At 38.9% G+C, this 22,766-nt stretch overlaps 1 pseudogene across 1 annotated transcript in view; it reads left to right on the plus strand.

Moving 5' to 3' along the window:
• Positions 1-2,385: 2,385 nt before the first annotated feature.
• The window catches only part of LOC143530791 (transmembrane emp24 domain-containing protein p24delta3-like), a 29,063-nt pseudogene continuing 8,682 nt past the window's right edge, over positions 2,386-22,766 (plus strand). The window contains exons 1-2 of the transcript XR_013134918.1: positions 2,386-2,583; positions 2,773-2,984. The product of XR_013134918.1 is annotated as a transmembrane emp24 domain-containing protein p24delta3-like (transcript). The remainder of the gene's footprint in view (positions 2,584-2,772; positions 2,985-22,766) is intronic.

Raw genomic sequence — 22,766 nt, forward strand, 5'->3', positions numbered from 1 at the left:
TAAGGTTATCTGCACAGATAAAAACACTAATACCCCGTGTAAAATCAACGAAGAAAAATTAAAAAACAAAAACTAAAAACTAAACTAAACTAGCATTTTGCGCGTTGACTCCCCGGCAACGGCGCCATTTTGATCGATGTCGAAAGGTCAATCAAAAACATTTATAAAACCTTTACTAGCTAGGGAAAGTAAGGTGTCGAATCCACATGGAATCTATGGGAAGTGCTAATCAATTTCAATACTTAATAACTAATTAACTAAGCGGACAAACGATGTCAAGCGGTTTAAAAGTAGTTTGTAAAACAATAATATGAAAATAACCAAACTCCAGGGTTCGGGTTTTGCAACAAGTTAAGGAATTGATAAACTTCTTTGGACGGTTTCTTAAAAAATATGTAAATCAAAAGATTTAACGATTGACTGTGTTGATCGTCATAACTGAATCCGAACAATTGACACGGCTTAATGAAAATCTAATTGATAGTTGGTTTTACTTGTTGAAACACAAAATCAATAATATGGTTAACGATAAACGGGTCAATGACGAAAGAACTTAATCCTAATTGTTGATGACCACAAATCAATTAACTGACAAAAGATTAAGTAATCAATTAATAAAAACCGTTTAAGCACAAAACAAACACAAAGAATTGATTAATCGAATGATTAATAAATTACAAATCCAAAGTTAAAGTTTAGAATATCAAAACCTAATCATGCAACTCAACCCTACACCCGGAGATGGTTATGAAGCCTTTAGCCTTGCATCTTGATCTCCATGCTCTTGATTAAGATGTTGGAAAAGGTGTTCATAGATCAATCTTGTGATTTGGATGAGTGTTAGTGGTGTAAGATGGCCTCCAAGAAGTCCCAAAACTGATTATGAATGAATCCGATCGACCTTATGGTTTTCGGGCTTTAAATATAAAAGAAAATCACCAAAATCCCTTTTTTCGTCAGACTAGACCATAAGCTACGGTCTGTGATGTCTTCTTTATGGTCACTGCTAGGCCAAAACTGTTTTCTTCATAAAATCTTCGTTTCAACTCCGTTTTCCTCCCGTTTGCGACCACGTCTTCGTATTTCAATTCTCTATCCTATCATAGATCTTTACTTTCATTTACACTCCATCATGAACGCCCCAAATTCGCTCCTTTAAGCTTCGTTAAGCTCCGCACACCTGTTTGCATAAAACCTATCAAATTATTTGTGTTCGATACATATAAACAAGTAAAACACACAATATAAAACACTTAAGCACGTTCTTTCATCCCTACATCACCCAGAATTAATTCTTGGTCCATACAAAATTATGTCCAGTCTTTGATGAGAGGCTGCGAGTAGTAGTTCACAACTTGAATAACAATTGGAAATAATAATAATAATGATACCAATAATAATTGAAAGTTAATTAAAAGTGACGCTGTTTTTTCATTCTCGAATCATACGACACTTTTAAAAATGGTGAAACTAATATTAATATGATAAAGGCCATTAGTAAATACACTTTCAATAATGAATTTTACTAAATTTCAAATAGCAAGTGTAAACTAATTAATAGTTGTTGAACTATTTTACTTGTTCGTCTCAAGTTTAAGTCAAATACTTCATATTAGCGTATTGTCTCTCGAAAGCTTTAAAATCCAATTACTAGCCAATTGAGGGTATATTTTATTAAAAACAACCCCAAAGCAACTTAAAAGTGTAGGAAATAGTTATAGTATTTATATATAATTTAGCTCATATCAACCGCCCACCGCCACAACAACCACAACCCCCACCCTCCGCCACCACCAATGTCTCATCCCACCACCTTCCGGAAATGTCTGCTCGCCGGAAAAACGAGTTGCGGGTAATTTCCGGCGAGCATCATCTTCATCATATCTCCATTATTGCACAATCTCCAAGATCTTCATCGTTTTTCTACACGTCTGCACCATCTCCATTGTTAGAAAGATGAGGTAACCGGAAAAATCAAATTCGCCGGAATTGAAGGTTGTTGAGGTTTTATGTTGAAGAAAGGAGATGTTGTGGGACCCATGGTCTACTTTTTAATAATAAAAAATTCTATGTCGTCATGAAAACTAATGGAGTTAGGGTTTATTAAGTTCAGGAGTGCCAGAAACAAATAGGATGAAAATTGGGAGTGGTGGAAGACAAATCGTTAGTTGAGAGTGTTATCGAATGAAAGTTGAGAGTATTAAAAACCAATATCCAAAAAAAACATATAAGTTTAATTTAAAAACACCTACCTTTTGGAATGCATGTTACCGTTTTTTAATAAGAAAGCAAATGGATGGTCCCGATAAAAAGGGGGGGTACAATAGTTGTGATATTTTTGACATGTTGTTTTTCTTCTTCACACACAAATTCCCATAAGATTAATGGGGTGATGGCGATTATGGTTTTCATTGGTGGTGCGCCACTGCTACAACAAAAGCTATCTATTTGGACTTACCCAAATCAGGAAGTAAGTGTGTCCTTGAAGAGATTCATAGCAACGTTCTTGTTCTTTTCGATTATGTGCTTGTCAATTCTCAAGAGGACGTCCATCTTAAACCCAGTATCACAATTTCCGTTAAGGTAATCTTGGTTGTTTCAAATGAAGTTTAGAATTGCTTTTCTAGGAATCATTTGTTAGTTTGTGACGATTTTTTAAGCTAGTTGTGTTACGACGGCACAACTTATATTTATCTTTTAGAAATATATTTCATGTTCTTTTGATCATGATTGCACCACTAGACTGTTGTGATAAATGTTTAATTTCTAAAGGTTACATCACCGTGGGGAGACACTCTACACTACAAAGAGAACATGACTTATGGTGAATTTGCATTTACAACTATCCAATCGGGCAACTACTTGGCATGTTTTTGGGTACAAGGGAATGATTATGTTGATAATCCTCTAACTGTTAGCTCGAGTGGCGAATTGGCATTGCTGCAAAGGATTGGGAGTCGGTTGCGAGAAAAGAAAATATCCAGGTTACTATCTTTCTCTTATGCAATTTAAATTAGTTAGAGCGTCTCCAAATTAAGCTAAACGTCATAAATCTCCACCTTAGCATACCACATCATATTTCAAACCTTACTTAAAAATCTTTTTTTTTCTTACAACACCTAACCTCAACATCACCATTCACATCATCACCTACTATTACATTTATTTAATACAAATCAAGATATTTCTAATAACTTTTTTAAATATTTTGTTTATTTAAATAACATATTATGAATTAAAACTACTTTATATTATTATATAATATAAGTAAAGACATTGGTGCCGCTAAGTGCCGATTGGGCCACTTTGCTGCACCTTATTTGTCTTCGTATTTTATTTTTTTTAGTTTTATTTTTTGGTTTATTTATTACTAGTACATTTAATAACGAACATAATAAAAGTCGTTCGAATGTTAATTTTGTATTTTTTTTTGTTGTTTTAATTTTGGTACGGTAACGAACGTGACATAAATCCGAGTATAATTCGCATAGACTCATAGCTTCGACATCTGGGATCAACAACGCCCAGTTTTTATCAATGCCCCGAGTTTATCGACCGACGCCACCAAATTGATCCACCTCCATTTTTATATGTTTTCCTTTTTTTAGTTCTGGTGCCGTAACGAAAGTAACGGAAACTGACTGAATTCATGTCGAGTTACCGCCACAATGCCCATGACCGTCAACGCCTAGGTTTTGTCACATTCCGGGTTTACTGACCAAATAAACATCGAATATTTTGTTTTTTATATGTTAACTAGACCAATTTAATTTATGGGTTTTAACGCTCAAGTTTTATCAACGGTGTTTATAGTGCAACGAGCCTAACCGATAATGTCCAAATTTGCGTCGACTCTCTGTTGTAACGCTTGGGTTTTACCAACACCCGAGTTTCAACGTTGGGGTTTTACTAGTTGCCGCGACGCACGCCTCGTAAATCACTAGTTAAATATATTTAGAATGAGCACAACATTAACAAAACGCATTAAACTAAATAATATATATATATATATATATATATATATATATATATATATATTCTAATAAAGTAAAATAATTATGACACGTGACAGTTTATAGTTAAATCTTATAATTTTTTTCCATACAAAACTAAGACTATCAATTATGGGTGTCATTTTGCTTCCTACTTTACAGCGCCACATCACACCCCATGTCACCCCACTATACAATGAAAATGGTCACCAATTTACCATTCACTCCCTTGCCAAATAAAATAATAATATTTAAATAACTAACATTAATTTAATATAATTAACATTTAATATACTAAACTAATTTCACATAAAAATACTAATTGATAAAAAAAACAATGATTTATAGCTAGTATATATAAATTGAAGTTCGTTTTTTTTACGGTTTTAGTCTAAAACCAACTCAAATTGAATCGCGCACTCAAAATATATGTTATTATAACTAATAAAAATATAGTGTTAGAACAATTAGAAAAAAAAAAACCAAATAATTATTTTTCCTTTTTAAAGTATCTTATCGAAGGATAAAAGCAACCCAAATCCTCTACCAACCATATTACTGCTGATTAAATATAAGAGCTAATCAATTAATAAATAAAACTAAGTGAAAATATAAAATAGGCCACTATTCATCTCTTCATAGCCCATATGAGACCTTATTATATTCATCTCTTCACATCTCATATTTACAGGTACCAAGTACCAACCCTAAATATCCAGCCGAAACAAAAAAAAAGATCTGGTTGCAATCTCATATATAACCTAACACATTTTTCAACCACCACATGCATCTTCTTCTCTCTCTATGATTTGAGCGGTGTTTCAGTCGGTGAAATTTCACCACTTTCTTCACCGCTAGGCGGCACCAACAAAGGCGGGGTTGTATTTGCCGGCGGCACCGCCCGCCACCTAAGCTTTACAACGGCAAAATGGTTTCCATATCACATAGCCTAAGATGTTAATTGATAATAATATATGTTCATATCCACTTTACTTTTATATTTTATTTATACACTTTTATAAAAATAAATATTAGCATATTATTTTAGTATATATTCCAAAAAAATGCTTGGTGAATTCTAAAAATTAACAACAAAAAATGTTTGTTAATACTTGAAAAGAATATTATTTTTAAATATTATCATTAACATATTTTACTATGTACATTGTTGAAGATTATAAAGAAAAACAAAACTCGAATATACTGTCATTTAACAAAGTAATTTTTTTAATTATTAAATCACAAATTTATGTTTAAAAGTTTATCCATTTTTTAAAAATCAACCCATTTATCTATCATTATTTTAACTTGTCATATAAATTTATATATTATAAATATATGCTACAAATCTATCAATTTATTTTTCGGTTAATTTAGTAAATATATACCAATCACTTTCATATATAACAAAGTTTATCATATTTAATTTCTTGGTTTTTTATTTATCAAGGATTGTTACGGGTTTTGGGGAACTTAAATTTGGTTTTTAAAGGCAAAAATTAATAAATAAATTGTTTGTTACAAGTTAACTACATTTGGGTCAAAATTTGTTATGGGTCAAAAATGAGAAATATAAGTATATTTAAAAGTTTGAGAATACAAATAGATTTGTCGTCAAATTTTGTAACGATTCCGGCAAATCCAGGTATACCCTAGCCGGCATATACTATTTACGTGTCATTTAATATTGATTATATGAGTTATAGTACGTATATACGAGTATATATGATTCATAGTACGAATCATACTCGATTATATAGTGAATCGTATTGGAATTACAATTAACCAATGAACGATTATTGAAACCCGAACGAATCGGGAATTACATTATAGACGAAGTATATAATGTTTAGTGATATTTACGAAGTATTAATGCTTCGGGATAAGTGAATTATAGCACAGAGAAAGGATTTCGATTTACTAGTACGTCGGTACGATAAACGAAACCTTTAACATCAAACCAAGCAAGAGACGATCGATCAAGCCGAAAAAGATGCGTAATTATTAATAATATGATGTTTTAATGTCATGGTTTAAGTTTTTAAAGTTTTTAAGTCGGTTTTATGTAAATTTTATTTTAACCCGAAAAACAACCATTTTAGGCTCGTTTTAAGCCGAATTACGAGTTTAAACGAGAAACGAACTGAGCCAGATTATCCAAAACATTATCCGGATTACGGAAATCCGAATATGTGGCTAATATTGAAGTTGTGGGGCCCACCCCCACCCATTACTTGGACCGATCGGCCCCTTTACACCCATTATCAATTCATTTTCTTTTTTTTTACACATCAAACTCTCTCAAATCTCCAAGCCTTCAAACATTCAACCCAAAAACCCTTGATCCAAACCAAGAACACAAGGTATAACACATGTTTTAATGCTTAAATCTTGTTTCCAACTTCATGATCTTGAGAAAAGGAGGTTTCAAATGTAAAAATGGGTGAAAACCCGAGTTGAAACCGATTCTCGCATGATCAAGTGATGTATACAAGTTATACAAAGGATCTTGATCCAAGTGATGAGTTAAAAGAGTTTAGAACGAAATTTTACGGTTGAAATCTTGTAAAATGAGTTTTCCATGTGAAAGACGGGTGAAAGCCCGAGATGAAACCGACTCTTGCATGATCAAGAGATGTATACATGTTATACAAGGGATCTTGGTCCAAGAAATGAGTAAAAAGAGTCGAGAACGGATTTTTACGGTTAAAACCTTTGTTTTTATATCAAAACCGACACTATGAAAGAAATGGTTTGATTGTTGGTGTAACTTGCTTGGTATAGTGTTATTGTGCTTGTAAGTGTTGTATCTAGTGGCTAGCAAATGCTAGAAACCAAGATCTTTGCGATCTAACGCTAGAAACACATGATAGTTCGGTTTTCGTGTGATTTAGTGATTTTGGACAGATTGTAGTGTGCTTAGAGTTGGGTCATGAAATTTCACAGAGATGATCTATACATGAAAATATGAGATCTGTGAATTTTTGGTAATTTTTGGATAAAAGATGAATATTTGGTGAATTTAATGCTCGGTTTTGGCCAAAAATGGTGAAAAATATCTAAACTTGATGAAAAATTCTGAAAACTTTAGGATAAGCTTTTTATAACATATAAACGTCACACACAAAATTTGAGCTCAGTTGGAGAAGTCTAAAGGGGCTTTTCGGTAAAACGAGTTCTAGGGCTTTCTAGCTCGGTTTTTGTGAAAATGGCTTGAAAAATGAGTTTTGGGTTCTGGAAAAATTCCAGGGAGTTATGAGGATGGCAGGGATCATCCCAGAAAAATTTGGGATTTTTCTAAAGTCTTTTGGTATTTTTGACATATTTAGTGTTTTAATAAGGTTTAAAAATAGATAAATAAATGTAAATATAAGAAAATAAATCTGGAAAATTTTTATAAAATTTCTTACTGTCAAAATAAGTTTTGTGCAAAATTTCAAGACCCGAGACTAAACGGGTAATTATTTGTGCTAAAAAGAACATAAAAACAAATTTTTAAAGCTTAAAACGTGTAAACCGGCAAAACTCGCATAAGCGAGCTGACTGGTATATGAAAACCCTAAAAATGGACCATTTCCATAAAACTAAGTAAAATAAGTAAAAATAAATCATCCGAAAATAATTCGGATGATTTGGGTAATTTTACCCGATTTTACTGTTTTCGGCACCTAAATGACGGAAACGGGCCCCGCGGCCAAACGGGGTGTCAAACCGAGCTCTAATTTCATCACTTTAACTAAAATAACAGTCAAACACCATTTTTGGGTTAAGTGTGAATAAACTCATTTTTGAAACTAAAAACGGACGACCGTGCTAGGCACGCAAATCATGGAAAACATAAAAATGATGATTTTGACCGTCCGACTCTAAGTAATGGCACAATCTGAGTCCTTAGGAGTGTCACGGGGTTAACATTGTCCCCGGATCGAGTACAGTACTGGGTTAACAATGTCCCCAGATGTACCGATTAATACAGATTTAGTTTATGGGAATTATATAGTAACGACTAGATATTATATTACAGATCCCGGCACGTAGCTGTTCATTGTAGTACCCACCGACTCACAAAAAGGTGAGTTTTCACGAGCCCCTTTTAATGAACTGTTTTAAATATTTTCCCGGGGCGGAAAGCATGATTGTGTTAAATTATCTAAGTACATACCGATCGTATGGAAACACTTGTATATTTTTATATATATATATGGTAAAATGCATAGAATAGATAATTTGTTTATCGGGTGGAATTGTTCTGGGGTAACTTAGTTCCCAGAGGGTTATTGGATATATTTCTTGGTTAACAGTGTTCCCAGAGGGTATTGGATATGTTTCTGGGTTAACAGTGTCCCCAGAGGTTACTGGATATGGTTCTGGGTTAACAGTGTCCCCAGAGGTTATTGGATATGGTTCTGGGTTAACAGTGTCCCCAGAGGGTATTTGATATGCGCTGGGTTAACAGTGTCCCCAGGGGTTATTTGATATGTACTGGGTTAACAGTGTCCCCAGGGGTTATTGGATATGTTCTGGGTTAGCAGTGTCCCCAGGGGTCATTTAATGTGTTTTTGGGTTAATAGAGTTTTCATTAACGGGCTTAGCATAATTTCATCATTAACATATGATTTTTATACTGATCTATGGTTTATTTAAATTAGTGAAACTCACCAACTATTCGTAGTTGACCCGTTTTCTTTACATGCTTTCTAGGTATGCCCAAGTTGGAATGATTGATATGTGCTTAACTATCTGTGCTACCTGTTGGAAGCTTGCTGCTCTGTGTTTTGTAATGAATATATATTAATGTCTTATCGGTAAAACATGTGTGTAACACCTAGACAGTAACGAAACTCGCAACAATGTAATATGTTATAAATTAATGTAGTGGTATTTTCTTTATAAGCAATGCTGTTGATATCAGATGTGTCTGTTGCATCCCGTGTACGTTTCCGCTGCGGTTACGGGGTGTTACAGAACTTGGAATCAGAGCCATTGGTTATAAAGATTTAGGGCGTCTTTAAAAGATACCTAAAATATAACCAGTAGCTCAAGTATTATAGGATCTGAATATCAACTAATAATATATTGTGACGAGATCGGGATGAACTTGGATGGACAAGTGGGTTATTATGGTCCGGAACATAATAACAGACTTGTCTGCACGAGGGAATTCAAGGGAAGTCACGGGGGACTTAAATAGGTAAAATTGGCAACATATGTGTAAATGTATAATAATATTATTATGTGGCAAAATTTTATAAGTAAGTGCATGATTAATTTAATTATGAATTACACTATGAAAAGGGACTATATGTTTGTTAACTTGTGTGCAGGTAAAAATGGCAAGAACACCTAGTGTGTCGACGGAAGAGGACCCGGAAGAGGTCAGTTCCGGGGCCTCTGGAAGCCCAAGTTTAGCACCCAGCTCCGAGCCTTCAGAGGCTAGTCATAGTGCCTCTAGACAGACCACCCCAGCTAGGAGTGCTAGTTTACCCTCCCCTGCTAGGGTTACCAGATCTCCTACACCACCCGCACCACAGACCGCCCCGATTCCCCCCAGACACGGTCCCCGCCTCACGGCGCGGATCAGTGCCCGGTATGTCCCGCCCACCGTTACCCCACCCAGATCCACATACCACCGGGGCGAGTCTTCCCGCCCCCAACCCGAGCCTGCGACCCTACCTGTGTGGGGTCTTCCAAGGCAGGAGCGGGACTTGGCGGCCTGGCTACGTGTGCTCACCGAACAGGTGAACGAGCACTCTGCCGCCCTGGTCGTGGGGGTACAGAGGCGGACGTACCTCGGGGACTGCATACTGGATCACCAGTATGCTATTGACCAGTTAAAGAGGGAGTGCTCATACTCCCACTGGTTGATCGGCCAGATGGAAACCCGAATCCGGGTTATGGTGGCGGTGTTGGTGGTGCTGGTGGCGGTGTTGGTGGGGTTGGTTTACCACCGGGTGTAGATGTGTTAGATGGTAGAATTTTGAACCGCTTTTTGATACTCCGTGTAAGTAGTTAGTGGTGATACTAACACGAAGTGAATCTTGTTTAGTTATAGTACAACCACTGGCCCCTAGGGTGGGTCTCTTGTAGGGCATATCACTATAGATACTTTTGGGTATCATTCAAGCACTGACCCATTTGCGGGTTATGTCGAGATGATACCGACATAGGGCCCTTGTAATAAAACTAGTTATGTAATGTTGACTGAAAGTATGTAAACTGATGTTTGTGTAATATGAATCAATGTTTACTAATGAATGAAATATGTATTGTGTTTTATGTTTTGAGATGGTATTGATTATATATATTTCTTTGATGATTGTGTAGAATGGCACCGAAACGATCCACGAAAATATCGGAAGTAGATGTGAGCCGTTTGATTGCTCAACAGTTGGAGGCGGCGATACCGGATATAGTATCGCGCATCGCCGCCAGTATTAATAACTCAACCAATCCAACCCCTCCGAGCAATCAAACGCCCATAAATAATGGCGGGGAACATAATGCTAATCCTCCAAGGAATGATAACACAATTCCGAGTAACGACGCACCGCCTACGGTGGTCGCTACAGACAGTAATGGCCCTATACCTACCGTAGAGACCAACCGCACTGGACCATCCAGGGGTTGTTCAATCAAGGACTTTATGTTATGCAAGCCTTTAGAGTTTAACGGGTCGGAAGGACCGAATGGGTTAGTGAAATGGATAGAGAAAATAGAATCAGTGGTGAATATCAGCAACTGTCCCGAGGATTGTGTCGTTAAGTACGCCACCTGTACGTTCACAGACCATGCTTTGACATGGTGGAACACCATAGTACAGACTCGAGGTCAGGCGGCGACAAACCGCATGACCTGGGCAGAGCTTAAGGATCTTGTTTTGAAACATTTCTGCCCAAAGAATGAATTGCAGAAACTGGAACATGAGTTGTGGAACCTAGAGATGCAGGGGGCGGACCACTTGGGATATACCAACCGGTTTAATGAACTGTCACGATTAGTGCCGTGGTTGGTCACCCCAGAGTCAAAGAGGGTGGAACGTTATATTTGGGGACTTACTCCAGTAGTGAGGAGTATAGTTAACGCGGGAGGACACCAGACGTATGAGGGTGCAGTGACACAGGCTGGTATTGTCACGTATGATTTCTTAAGGAGTGGATCGCTAAAGACGACATGAGAGTCGGCTGGAGGAAAGCGAGGTACGTATGACAATAGGATCCGGGAGAAACAGCAAGGTAAACGTGCTAGACCCACTGCCCAGAACTACGCCATGACTAGTTCGGGCGGAAGGCAAGAACCGCAGAGGGGAACGTTTCCTAAATGTGGGAAATGTGGTTACCACCATGGTGGCGTGTGCAAAGAGGTGGTGTGCCACCGGTGTGGCAGGATTGGGCACTACGCACCCAGTTGTAGGACAAACTTGAACAACCTGAACCGTCAACCGCAACCTATCCGTGCGCAATCATTTAGGAACCAACCAACCCAACAGCAAAACCCCCAAGGAAACCAATTGGTGACCACCAGCCGTGCTTGCTACGAATGCGGTAGCACAGATCACTTCAAGAAAAACTGTCCGAAGCTGAATCAAGGAAGATATGGGCGGCAACCCGCGGGTCAGGCATCGTCGTCCAACCCGGCGAGAAGCCGAGCTTTCGTGATAGGGGCGAGCGAAGCACGTCAGGACCCCAGCGTAGTGACAGGTACATTCCTTGTTTCTGACCATTACGCTTCTGTATTATTTGATACGGGTGCTGATAGAAGTTTCGTCTCCATTAAATTCCTGTCATTAGCAAACATGCCGGTTAGTGAATCCATAGAACCCTATACCGTAGAAGTTGCTAACGGTAAGACCTTGATAGTCAATCAAATTGTTCGGAATTGTCCTTTTATTCTAAACGAACAATCCTTCCTGATTGACTTGTTACCAGTAGAACTGGGTAGTTTTGATGTGATAGTGGGAATGGATTGGTTAGCACGCAACAAGGTAGAAATAAATTGTGAAAAGAAACTCGTCAAAATCCGGGTGTCGGATGACGAAGAAGTGTTAGTGCAGGGTGATAAATCGGGCAATATGATTCCATTTATATCTCACCTCAAGGCGCTAAAATATATGCGTCAGGGATGTGTGGCGTATCTAGCGAGTCTGACGGCCACTGATTCTGAGGAAAAACGAGTGGACGATATTCCCGTGGTACGCGAATTTCCACAAGTTTTCCCAGAAGAACTTCCTGGATTACCGCCAACCCGACAAGTCGAATTCAGAATCGACTTATTACCTCAAGCCGGCCCTGTTGCTAAGGCCCCTTACAGACTTGCACCGTCCGAGATGCAAGAACTATCCAACCAGTTGCAGGAATTGTTGGATAAGGGGTTTATACGTCCCAGTTATTCCCCGTAGGGTGCACCTGTACTATTTGTGAAAAAGAAGGACGGAAGCCTTCGAATGTGCATTGACTACAGGGAATTGAACAAATTAACCATCAAAAATAGGTATCCTCTTCCCCGAATCGATGATTTGTTCGACCAACTACAAGGTGCGAGCTATTTCTCAAAAATTGATCTTAGATCGGGATACCACCAAGTTAGAATTCAAGAGGAGGATATCCCGAAAACCGCGTTTCGGACTCGCTACGGCCACTACGAATTTTTAGTTATGCCTTTTGGGCTAACAAATGCGCCAGCGGTGTTCATGGATCTCATGAACCGAGTCTGTAAACCCTACCTCGACAAATTCGTCATTGTATTTATTGACGATATTTTGATATATTCAAAAAGTAAAGAAGAACATGAGCGACATTTGAGGTTAATTTTGGAACTTTTGGATCAGGAGAAGTTGTATGCAAAATTCTCCAAGTGTAACTTCTGGTTACAAGAGGTGCAATTCCTCGGTCACGTTATAAACCACCAAGGAATACACGTTGATCCGAGTAAAGTTGAAGCAATTAAGGATTGGCAAGCGCCTAAATCTCCGAAGGAAATCCGCCAATTCTTAGGCTTAGCTGGATACTATCGTCGATTTATAGAGAACTTTTCCAGCATCGCCCAACCTTTAACCCTCCTGACTCAAAAGGATCGGAAATATGAATGGGGTGAAGAGCAGGAAACGGCGTTTCAAACGCTAAAGCAAAGGTTGTGTCAAGCGCCAATCTTAAGTCTCCCCGACGGAGACGATGGATTTGTTGTATATTGTGACGCATCCCGTAAAGGGTTAGGATGTGTGTTAATGCAAAATAAAAAGGTCATAGCCTATGCGTCTCGACAGTTAAAAGTTCATGAGAAAAACTACACTACTCATGACTTGGAACTGGGAGCAGTCATCTTTGCACTTAAAATCTAGAGACACTATCTCTACGGTACAAAGTGCACCATATTCACTGATCATAAAAGTTTGCAACACATATTCGATCAGAAAGAACTGAATATGAGGCAACGAAGATGGGTCGAGTTGCTGAGTGACTATGACTGTGACATTCGATATCACCCCGGCAAGGCTAACGTCGTAGCCGATGCCTTGAGTAGGAAGGATCGGGTTAAACCATTGCGAGTGCGGGCGTTGGGAATGATAGTCCAGTCAAACCTTTCGGATTTGATTCGAGTCGCTCAACGCGAGGCGTTGAAAGAGGACCAATTGGATAAAGAAGGACTTTACGGGAATGAGAAGAATTTCGAACAGCGTGTGGACGAAATTCTCTATTTCAAAAATCGGATTTGGATCCCGACCCTCCATGACCTTCGTGAATTAATCATGGACGAAGCGCATAAGTCGAAATATTCCATACATCCGGGATCTGATAAAATGTACCAGGATGTGAAAGAATTTTACTGGTGGCCAGGTATGAAAAAGGATATAGCCACATACGTCGGCAAGTGTACGACGTGTGCGAGGGTTAAGGCGGAGCACCAGAAACCTTCGGGAATGTTACAACAACCGGAAATTCCGGAGTGGAAGTGGGAACAGATCACAATGGATTTTGTGACGCATCTCCCCAAGACGCCCCGAGGTCATGATGCAATTTGGGTAATCGTGGATCGATTAACCAAATCGGCACATTTTATTCCAATTAGAAATAATTATAACACCGAGAGACTTGCGCAAATTTATATAAATGAAATAGTGTCTCGTCATGGCATCCCCATCTCGATCATCTCCGATAGGGATAGCCATTTCACCTCCAAACTTTGGCAAGCTGTCCAAGAAGCGTTGGGAACACGTATTGACCTAAGCACAGCTTACCACCCTCAGACCGATGGTCAGTCTGAGAGGACCATTCAAACTTTGGAGGATTTGCTTCGTGCCTGCGTACTGGACTTTAAGGGAAATTGGGATCAACATCTCCCACTCGTTGAATTTTCCTATAATAACAGTTACCATAGCAGTATAAAGGCAGCACCTTATGAAGCATTGTATGGGCGGAAGTGCCGCTCACCACTTTGCTGGTCTGAAGTGGGAGACTCGCAGGTCATTAGATCGGATCTGGTCCAGGAGACGACCAGCAAGATTCTTGAAATTAAGAACAACCTAAAAGCCGCGCGGGACCGGCAGAAGAGTTATGCCGATACCCGTCGAAAACCGTTGTCATTTGAGAAGGGTGAAAAAGTATATCTGAAAGTATCACCCTGGAAAGGAGTGGTCAGATTTGGAAAGGCGGGAAAGTTGGCCCCTAGATATATTGGACCATTCATTATTACTGCAAAGATCGGTCCGGTAGCTTACCGACTAGAACTGCCTGAGGAACTAAGTGCAGTTCATAACGTGTTTCATGTGTCAAATTTGAAAAGATGTCTGGCGGATGAGACATCGGTGTTACCCTTAGAGGGTGTTCAAATAAATGATAAGCTCAACTTCGTAGAGGAGCCCATTGAAATAGTGGACGGTAAGATCAAGCAACTTAGACACAATAAGATCTCGTTGGTCAAAGTTAGATGGAATTCGCAACGAGGCCCAGAATTTACTTGGGAACGAAAGGATGAATTTCGGAAGAAATACCCCCACCTATTTCCTCAAAAGGAAGTAGTTGACGCGTAAAATTTCGAGGACGAAATTTTTATAACGGGGGGAGAATGTAACGATTCCGGCAAATCCAGGTATACCCTAGCCGGTATATACTATTTACGTGTCATTTAAATATTGATTATATGAGTTATAGTACGTATATACGAGTATATATGATTCATAGTACGAATCATACTCGATTATATAGTGAATCGTATTGGAATTACAATTAACCAATGAACGATTATTGAAACCCGAACGAATCGGGAATTACATTATAGACGAAGTATATAATGTTTAGTGATATTTACGAAGTATTAATGCTTCGGGATAAGTAAATTATAGCACAGAAAAAGGATTTTGATTTATTAGTACGTCGGTACGATAAACGAAACCTTTAACACCAAACCAAGCAAGAGACGATCAATCAAGCCGAAAAAGATGCGTAATTATTAATAATATGATGTTTTAATGTCATGGGTTAAGTTTTTAAAGTTTTTAAATCAGTTTTATGTAAATTTTATTTTAACCCGGAAAACGACCATTTTATGCTCGTTTTAGGCCGAATTACGAGTTTAAACGAGAAACGAACTGAACCAGATTATCCACAACATTATCCGGATTGTGTAATCCAAATGTGTGGCCATGGGTTGAGATGTGGGCCCCCCCACACACCACCACTTGGCCGGCCATGTATACACACACACATTCCATTCCTTTCTTTTTTTTTTACAACACATTTCACATAAAAACTCTCTCAAATCTCTAACTCTTTCAAGTGTTCATCAAATCCATCCCTTCTAATCAAGAACACAAGGTATAAACATGTTATAATACATGATCTTTGGTGTTGATTTCTTTATTTTGAGTTGTTTTGCAAGAACAAGAGGTTCCAAGTGAAATATGGGTGAAAACCCGAGATGGAACCGGTTCTCGTATGATCAAGGGATGTATACAAGTTATACAAAGGATCTTGATCCAAGTAATGAGTTAAAAGTGTTTAGAATAAAATTTTACGGTTAAAATCTTGTTAAAATGGATTTCCAAGTGAAAGATGGGTGAAAACCCGAGATGAAACCGACTCTTGCATGATCAAGAGATGTATACATGTTATACAAAGGATCTTGGTCCAAGAAATGAGTAAAAGAGTCGAGAACGGATTTTTACGGTTAAAACCTTTGTTTTTACTTAAAAACCGACACTATGAAAGAAATGGTTTGATTGTTGGTATAGTTTGCTTGGTATAGTGTTATTGTGCTTGTAAGTGTTGTATCTAGCGGCTAGCAAAGGCTAGAAACCGAGATCCTTGCGATCTAAAGCTAGAAAACACAAGATAGTTCGGTTTTCGTGTGTGATATGAAATTTGGACAGATTGTAGCACGCTTAGAGTCGGGTCACGAAATTTCACAGAGATGATCTACACATGAAAATATGAGATCTGTGAATTTTTGGTAATTTTTGGATAAAAGATGAATATTTTGTGAATTTAATGCTCGGTTTTGGCCAAAAATAGTGAAAAATAGCTAAACATGATGAAAAATTCTGGAAAATTTAAGATAAGCTTTCTATAACATATAAAAGTCACCCACAAAATTTGAGCTTATTTGGAAAAGTCTAAGTAGGCTTTTCGGTGAAACGAGTTCTAGGGATTTCTAGCTCGGTTTTGGGTTAAAATGGCTTGAAAAATGAGTTTTAAGTTCTGGAAAAATTCCAGGGAGTTATGAGGATGGCAAGGATCATCCCAGAAAAATTTGGGATTTTTATAAAGTTTTTGGTATTTTTGACATATTTAGCATTTTAAAAAGGTTTAAAAATAGATAAATAAATGTAAATATAAGAAAATAAATCTGGAAAATTTTTATAAAATGTCTTACTGTCAAAATAAGTTTTGTGCAAAATTTCATGACCCGAGACTAAACGGGTAATTATTTGTGCTAAAATGAACATAAAAACAAATATTTAAAGCTTAAAACGTGTAAACCGGCAAATCTCGCATAAGCGAGCTGACTGGTATATAAAAACCTAAAAATGAATCATTTTCATAAAACTAAGTAAAATAAGTAAAAATAAATCATCCGAAAATAATTCGGATGATTTGGGTAATTTTACCCGATTTTACTGTTTCCGGCACCTAAATGACGGAAACGGGCCCCGCGGCCAAACGGGGTGTCAAACCGAGCTCTAATTTCATCACTTTAACTAAAATAACAGTCAAACACCATTTTTGGGTTAAGTGTGAATAAACTCATTTTTGAAACTAAAAACGGACGACCGTGCTAGGCACGCAAATCAAGGAAAACATAAAAATGATGATTTTGACCGTCCGACTCTAAGTAATGGCACAATCTGAGTCCTTAGGAGTGTCACGGGGTTAACATTGTCCCCGGATCGAGTACAGTACTGGGTTAACAATGTCCCCAGATGTACCGATTAATACAGATTTAGTTTATGGGAATTATATAGTAACGACTAGATATTATATTACAGATCCCGGCACGTAGCTGTTCATTGTAGTACCCACCGACTCACAAAAAGGTGAGTTTTCACGAGCCCCTTTTAATGAACTGTTTTAAATATTTTCCCGGGGCGGAAAGCATGATTGTGTTAAATTATCTAAGTACATACCGATCGTATGGAAACACTTGTATATTTTTATATATATATATGGTATGATGCATAGAATAGATAATTTGTTTATCGGGTGGAATTGTTCTGGGGTAACTTAGTTCCCAGAGGGTTATTGGATATATTTCTGGGTTAACAGTGTTCCCAGAGGGTATTGGATATGTTTCTGGGTTAACAGTGTCCCCAGAGGTTACTGGATATGGTTCTGGGTTAACAGTGTTCCCAGAGGTTATTGGATATGGTTCTGGGTTAACAGTGTCCCCAGAGGGTATTTGATATGCGCTGGGTTAACAGTGTCCCCAGGGGTTATTTGATATGTACTGGGTTAACAGTGTCCCCAGGGGTTATTGGATATGTTCTGGGTTAGCAGTGTCCCCAGGGGTCATTTAATGTGTTTTTGGGTTAATAGAGTTTTCATTAACGGGCTTAGCATAATTTCATCATTAACATATGATTTTTATACTGATCTATGGTTTATTTAAATTAGTGAAACTCACCAACTATTCGTAGTTGACCCGTTTTCTTTACATGCTTTCTAGGTATGCCCAAGTTGGAATGATTGATATGTGCTTAACTATCTGTGCTACCTGTTGGAAGCTTGCTGCTCTGTGTTTTGTAATGAATATATATTAATGTCTTATCGGTAAAACATGTGTGTAACACCTAGACAGTAACGAAACTCGCAATAATGTAATATGTTATAAATTAATGTAGTGGTATTTTCTTTATAAGCAATGCTGTTGATATCAGATGTGTCTGTTGCATCCCGTGTACGTTTCCGCTGCGGTTACGGGGTGTTACAAGAACCCGCAAGGAAACCAGATGGTGACCACTAGCCGTGCTTGCTACGAATGCGGCAGCACGGATCACTTCAAAAGGAACTGCCCGAAACTGAACCAGGGAGGAAACGGGAGACAACTCACGGGTCAGGCATCGTCGTCCAATCCGGCGCGAGGCCGAGCATTCGTGATGGGGGCGAACGAGGCGCGCCAGGACCCCAGCGTAGTGACAGGTACCTTCCTCGTCTCTGATCATTACGCTTCTGTATTATTTGATACAGGCGCCGATAGAAGTTTTGTCTCCGTTAGATTCCTTTCGATAGCAAACCTTCCTATTGGTGAAACCATAGAACCTTACACCGTAGAAGTCGCTAACGGTAAAACCATGATAGTTAATCGGATAGTTCGGAATTGCCCTTTTATTCTGAACGAACAATTCTTTCTGATTGACTTGTTACCGGTAGAATTGGGTAGTTTTGACGTAATAGTGGGAATGGATTGGTTGGCACGTAACAGGGTAGAAATAAACTGTGAAAAGAAAATCGTCAAGATCCGAGTGTCGGATGACGAGGAGGTATTAGTGCAGGGAGAAAAATCCGGCACCATGATACCATTTATATCCCACCTCAAGGTGTTGAAATATATACGCCAGGGATGTGTGGCGTATCTAGCGAGCCTGACGGCCGCTGATTCTGAGGAAAAACGGGTGGACGATATTCCCGTGGTACGCGAATTTCCACAAGTTTTTCCAGAGGAACTTCCTGGATTACCGCCAACCCGACAGGTCGAATTCAGAATCGATCTGTTACCACAAGCTGGCCCTGTTGCTAAGGCGCCCTACCGACTTGCACCATCCGAGATGCAAGAATTATCCAACCAGTTGCAGGAATTGTTGGATAAAGGATTTATACGTCCCAGTTATTCCCCGTGGGGTGCACCTGTTTTATTCGTGAAAAAGAAGGACGGGAGCCTTAGAATGTGCATTGATTACAGGGAATTGAACAAGTTGACAATCAAAAATAGGTATCCTCTCCCCCAAATCGATGATCTGTTCGACCAACTACAAGGTGCGAGCTACTTTTCAAAAATAGATCTTAGATCGGGATACCATCAGGTTATAATTCAGGAGGAGGATATCCCAAAAACTGCATTCCGGACTCGCTACGGCCATTACGAGTTCTTAGTTATGCCTTTTGGGCTAACAAATGCGCCAGCAGTATTCATGGATCTCATGAATCGAGTCTGTAAACCCTATCTCGACAAATTCGTCATTTTATTTATTGACGATATTTTGATATACTCGAAGAGTAAAGAAGAGCACGAGCAACACTTAAAGTTAGTTTTAGAGCTCCTGGATCAGGAGAAGTTATTTGCAAAATTCTCCAAGTGTAACTTCTGGTTACAAGAGGTGCAATTCCTCGGTCACGTTATAAACCACCAAGGAATACACGTTGATCCGAGTAAGGTTGAAGCAATTAAGAATTGGCAAGCGCCTAAATCTCCAAAGGAAATCCGCCAATTCTTAGGCTTAGCTGGATACTATCGTCGATTTATAGAGAACTTTTCCAGCATCGCCCAACCTTTAACCCTCCTGACTCAAAAGGATCGGAAGTATGAATGGGGTGAAGACCAGGAAACGGCGTTTCAAACGCTAAAACAAAGATTGTGCCAAGCGCCAATCTTAAGTCTCCCCGACGGAGACGATGGATTTGTTGTATATTGTGACGCATCCCGTAAAGGGTTAGGATGCGTGTTGATGCAAAATTAAAAGGTCATAGCCTATGCGTCTCGACAGTTAAAAGTTCATGAGAAAAACTACACTACTCATGACTTGGAACTGGGAGCAGTCATCTTTGCACTTAAAATCTGGAGACACTATCTCTACGGTACAAAGTGCACCATCTTCACTGATCATAAAAGTTTGCAACACATATTCGATCAGAAAGAACTGAATATGAGGCAACGAAGATGGGTCGAGTTGCTGAGTGACTATGACTATGACATTCGATATCACCCCGGCAAGGCTAACGTCGTAGCTGATGCCTTGAGTAGGAAAGATCGAGTTAAGCCACTACGCGTGCGAGCGTTGGGAATGATAGTCCAGTCGAACCTTTCGGATTTGATTCGAGTTGCTCAATGCGAGGCGTTGAAAGGGGACCAATTGGAAAAAGAGGGACTTTACGGTAACGAAAAGAATTTCGAACAGCGTGTGGACGAAATTCTCTATTTCAAAAATCGGATTTGGATTCCGACCCTCCACGACCTTCGTAATTTGATCATGGACGAAGCACATAAATCAAAATATTCCATACATCCGGGATCAGATAAAATGTACAAGGATGTGAAAGAATTTTACTGGTGGCCGGGTATGAAAAAGGATATAGCCACATACGTCGGCAAGTGTACGACGTGTGCGAGGGTTAAGGCGGAGCACCAGAAACCCTCGGGAATGTTACAACAACCGGAAATTCCCGAATGGAAATGGGAGCAAATCACGATGGATTTCATGACACACCTCCCTAAGACACCCCGGGGACATGATGCAATTTGGGTAGTCGTGGATCGATTAACCAAATCGGCACATTTTATCCCGATTAGAAATAATTATTACACTGAGAGACTTGCGCAGATTTATATAAGTGAAATAGTGTCTCGTCATGGCATCCCCATCTCGATCATCTCCGATAGGGATAGCCATTTCACCTCCAAACTTTGGCAAGCTGTCCAAGAAGCATTGGGAACACGTATTGACCTAAGCACAGCTTACCACCCTCAGACCGATGGTCAGTCTGAGAGGACTATTCAAACTTTGGAGGATTTGCTTCGTGCCTGCGTACTGGACTTTAAGGGAAACTGGGATCAACATCTCCCACTCGTTGAATTTTCCTATAATAACAGTTACCATAGCAGTATAAAGGCAGCACCTTATGAAGCATTGTATGGACGGAAGTGCCGATCACCACTTTGCTGGTCTGAAGTGGGTGACTCGCAGGTCATTAGATCGGATCTGGTCCAGGAGACGACCAGCAAGATTCTTGAAATTAAGAAGAACCTGAATGCCGCGCGGGATCGGCAGAAGAGTTATGCCGATACCCGTCGAAAACCGTTGTCATTTGAGAAGGGGGAAAAGGTATATTTGAAAGTATCACCTTGGAAAGGAGTGGTCAGATTTGGAAAGGCGGGGAAGTTGGCCCCTAGATATATTGGACCATTCATTATTACTGCGAAAATCGGTCCTGTAGCATACCGATTAGAACTGCCTGATGAACGGAGTGCAGTTCACAACGTGTTTCACGTGTCGAACCTGAAACGGTGTCTGTCGGATGAGACATCGGTATTACCCTTAGAGGGTGTTCAAATAAGTGATAGGCTCAACTTCGTAGAGGAGCCCATTGAAATAGTGGACGGTAAGATCAAGCAACTTAGACACAATAAGATCTCGTTGGTCAAAGTTAGATGGAATTCGCAACGAGGCCCAGAATTTACTTGGGAACGAAAGGATGAATTTCGGAAGAAATACCCCCACCTATTTCCTCAAAAGGAAGTAGTTGACGTGTAAAATTTCGAGGACGAAATTTTTATAACGAGGGGAGAATGTAACGATTCCGGCAAATCCAGGTATACCCTAGCCGCCATATACTATTTACGTGTCATTTAATATTGATTATATGAGTTATAGTACGTATATACGAGTATATATGATTCATAGTACGAATCATACTCGATTATATAGTGAATCGTATTGGAATTACAATTAACCAATGAACGATTATTGAAACCCGAACGAATCGGGAATTACATTATAGACGAAGTATATAATGTTTAGTGATATTTACGAAGTATTAATGCTTCGGGATAAGTGAATTATAGCACAGAGAAAGGATTTCGATTTACTAGTACGTCGGTACGATAAACGAAACCTTTAACATCAAACCAAGCAAGAGACGATCGATCAAGCCGAAAAAGATGCGTAATTATTAATAATATGATGTTTTAATGTCATGGTTTAAGTTTTTAAAGTTTTTAAGTCGGTTTTATGTAAATTTTATTTTAACCCGAAAAACAACCATTTTAGGCTCGTTTTAAGCCGAATTACGAGTTTAAACGAGAAACGAACTGAGCCAGATTATCCAAAACATTATCCGGATTACGGAAATCCGAATATGTGGCTAATATTGAAGTTGTGGGGCCCACCCCCACCCATTACTTGGACCGATCGGCCCCTTTACACCCATTATCAATTCATTTTCTTTTTTTTTACACATCAAACTCTCTCAAATCTCCAAGCCTTCAAACATTCAACCCAAAAACCCTTGATCCAAACCAAGAACACAAGGTATAACACATGTTTTAATGCTTAAATCTTGTTTCCAACTTCAT

The sequence above is a fragment of the Bidens hawaiensis genome, unplaced genomic scaffold (genome assembly GCF_021521415.1).
Source record: "Bidens hawaiensis isolate Kalapana, Puna unplaced genomic scaffold, B.hawaiensis_p1.1 tig00000670_1, whole genome shotgun sequence".
NCBI classification, from domain to species: domain Eukaryota; kingdom Viridiplantae; phylum Streptophyta; class Magnoliopsida; order Asterales; family Asteraceae; genus Bidens; species Bidens hawaiensis.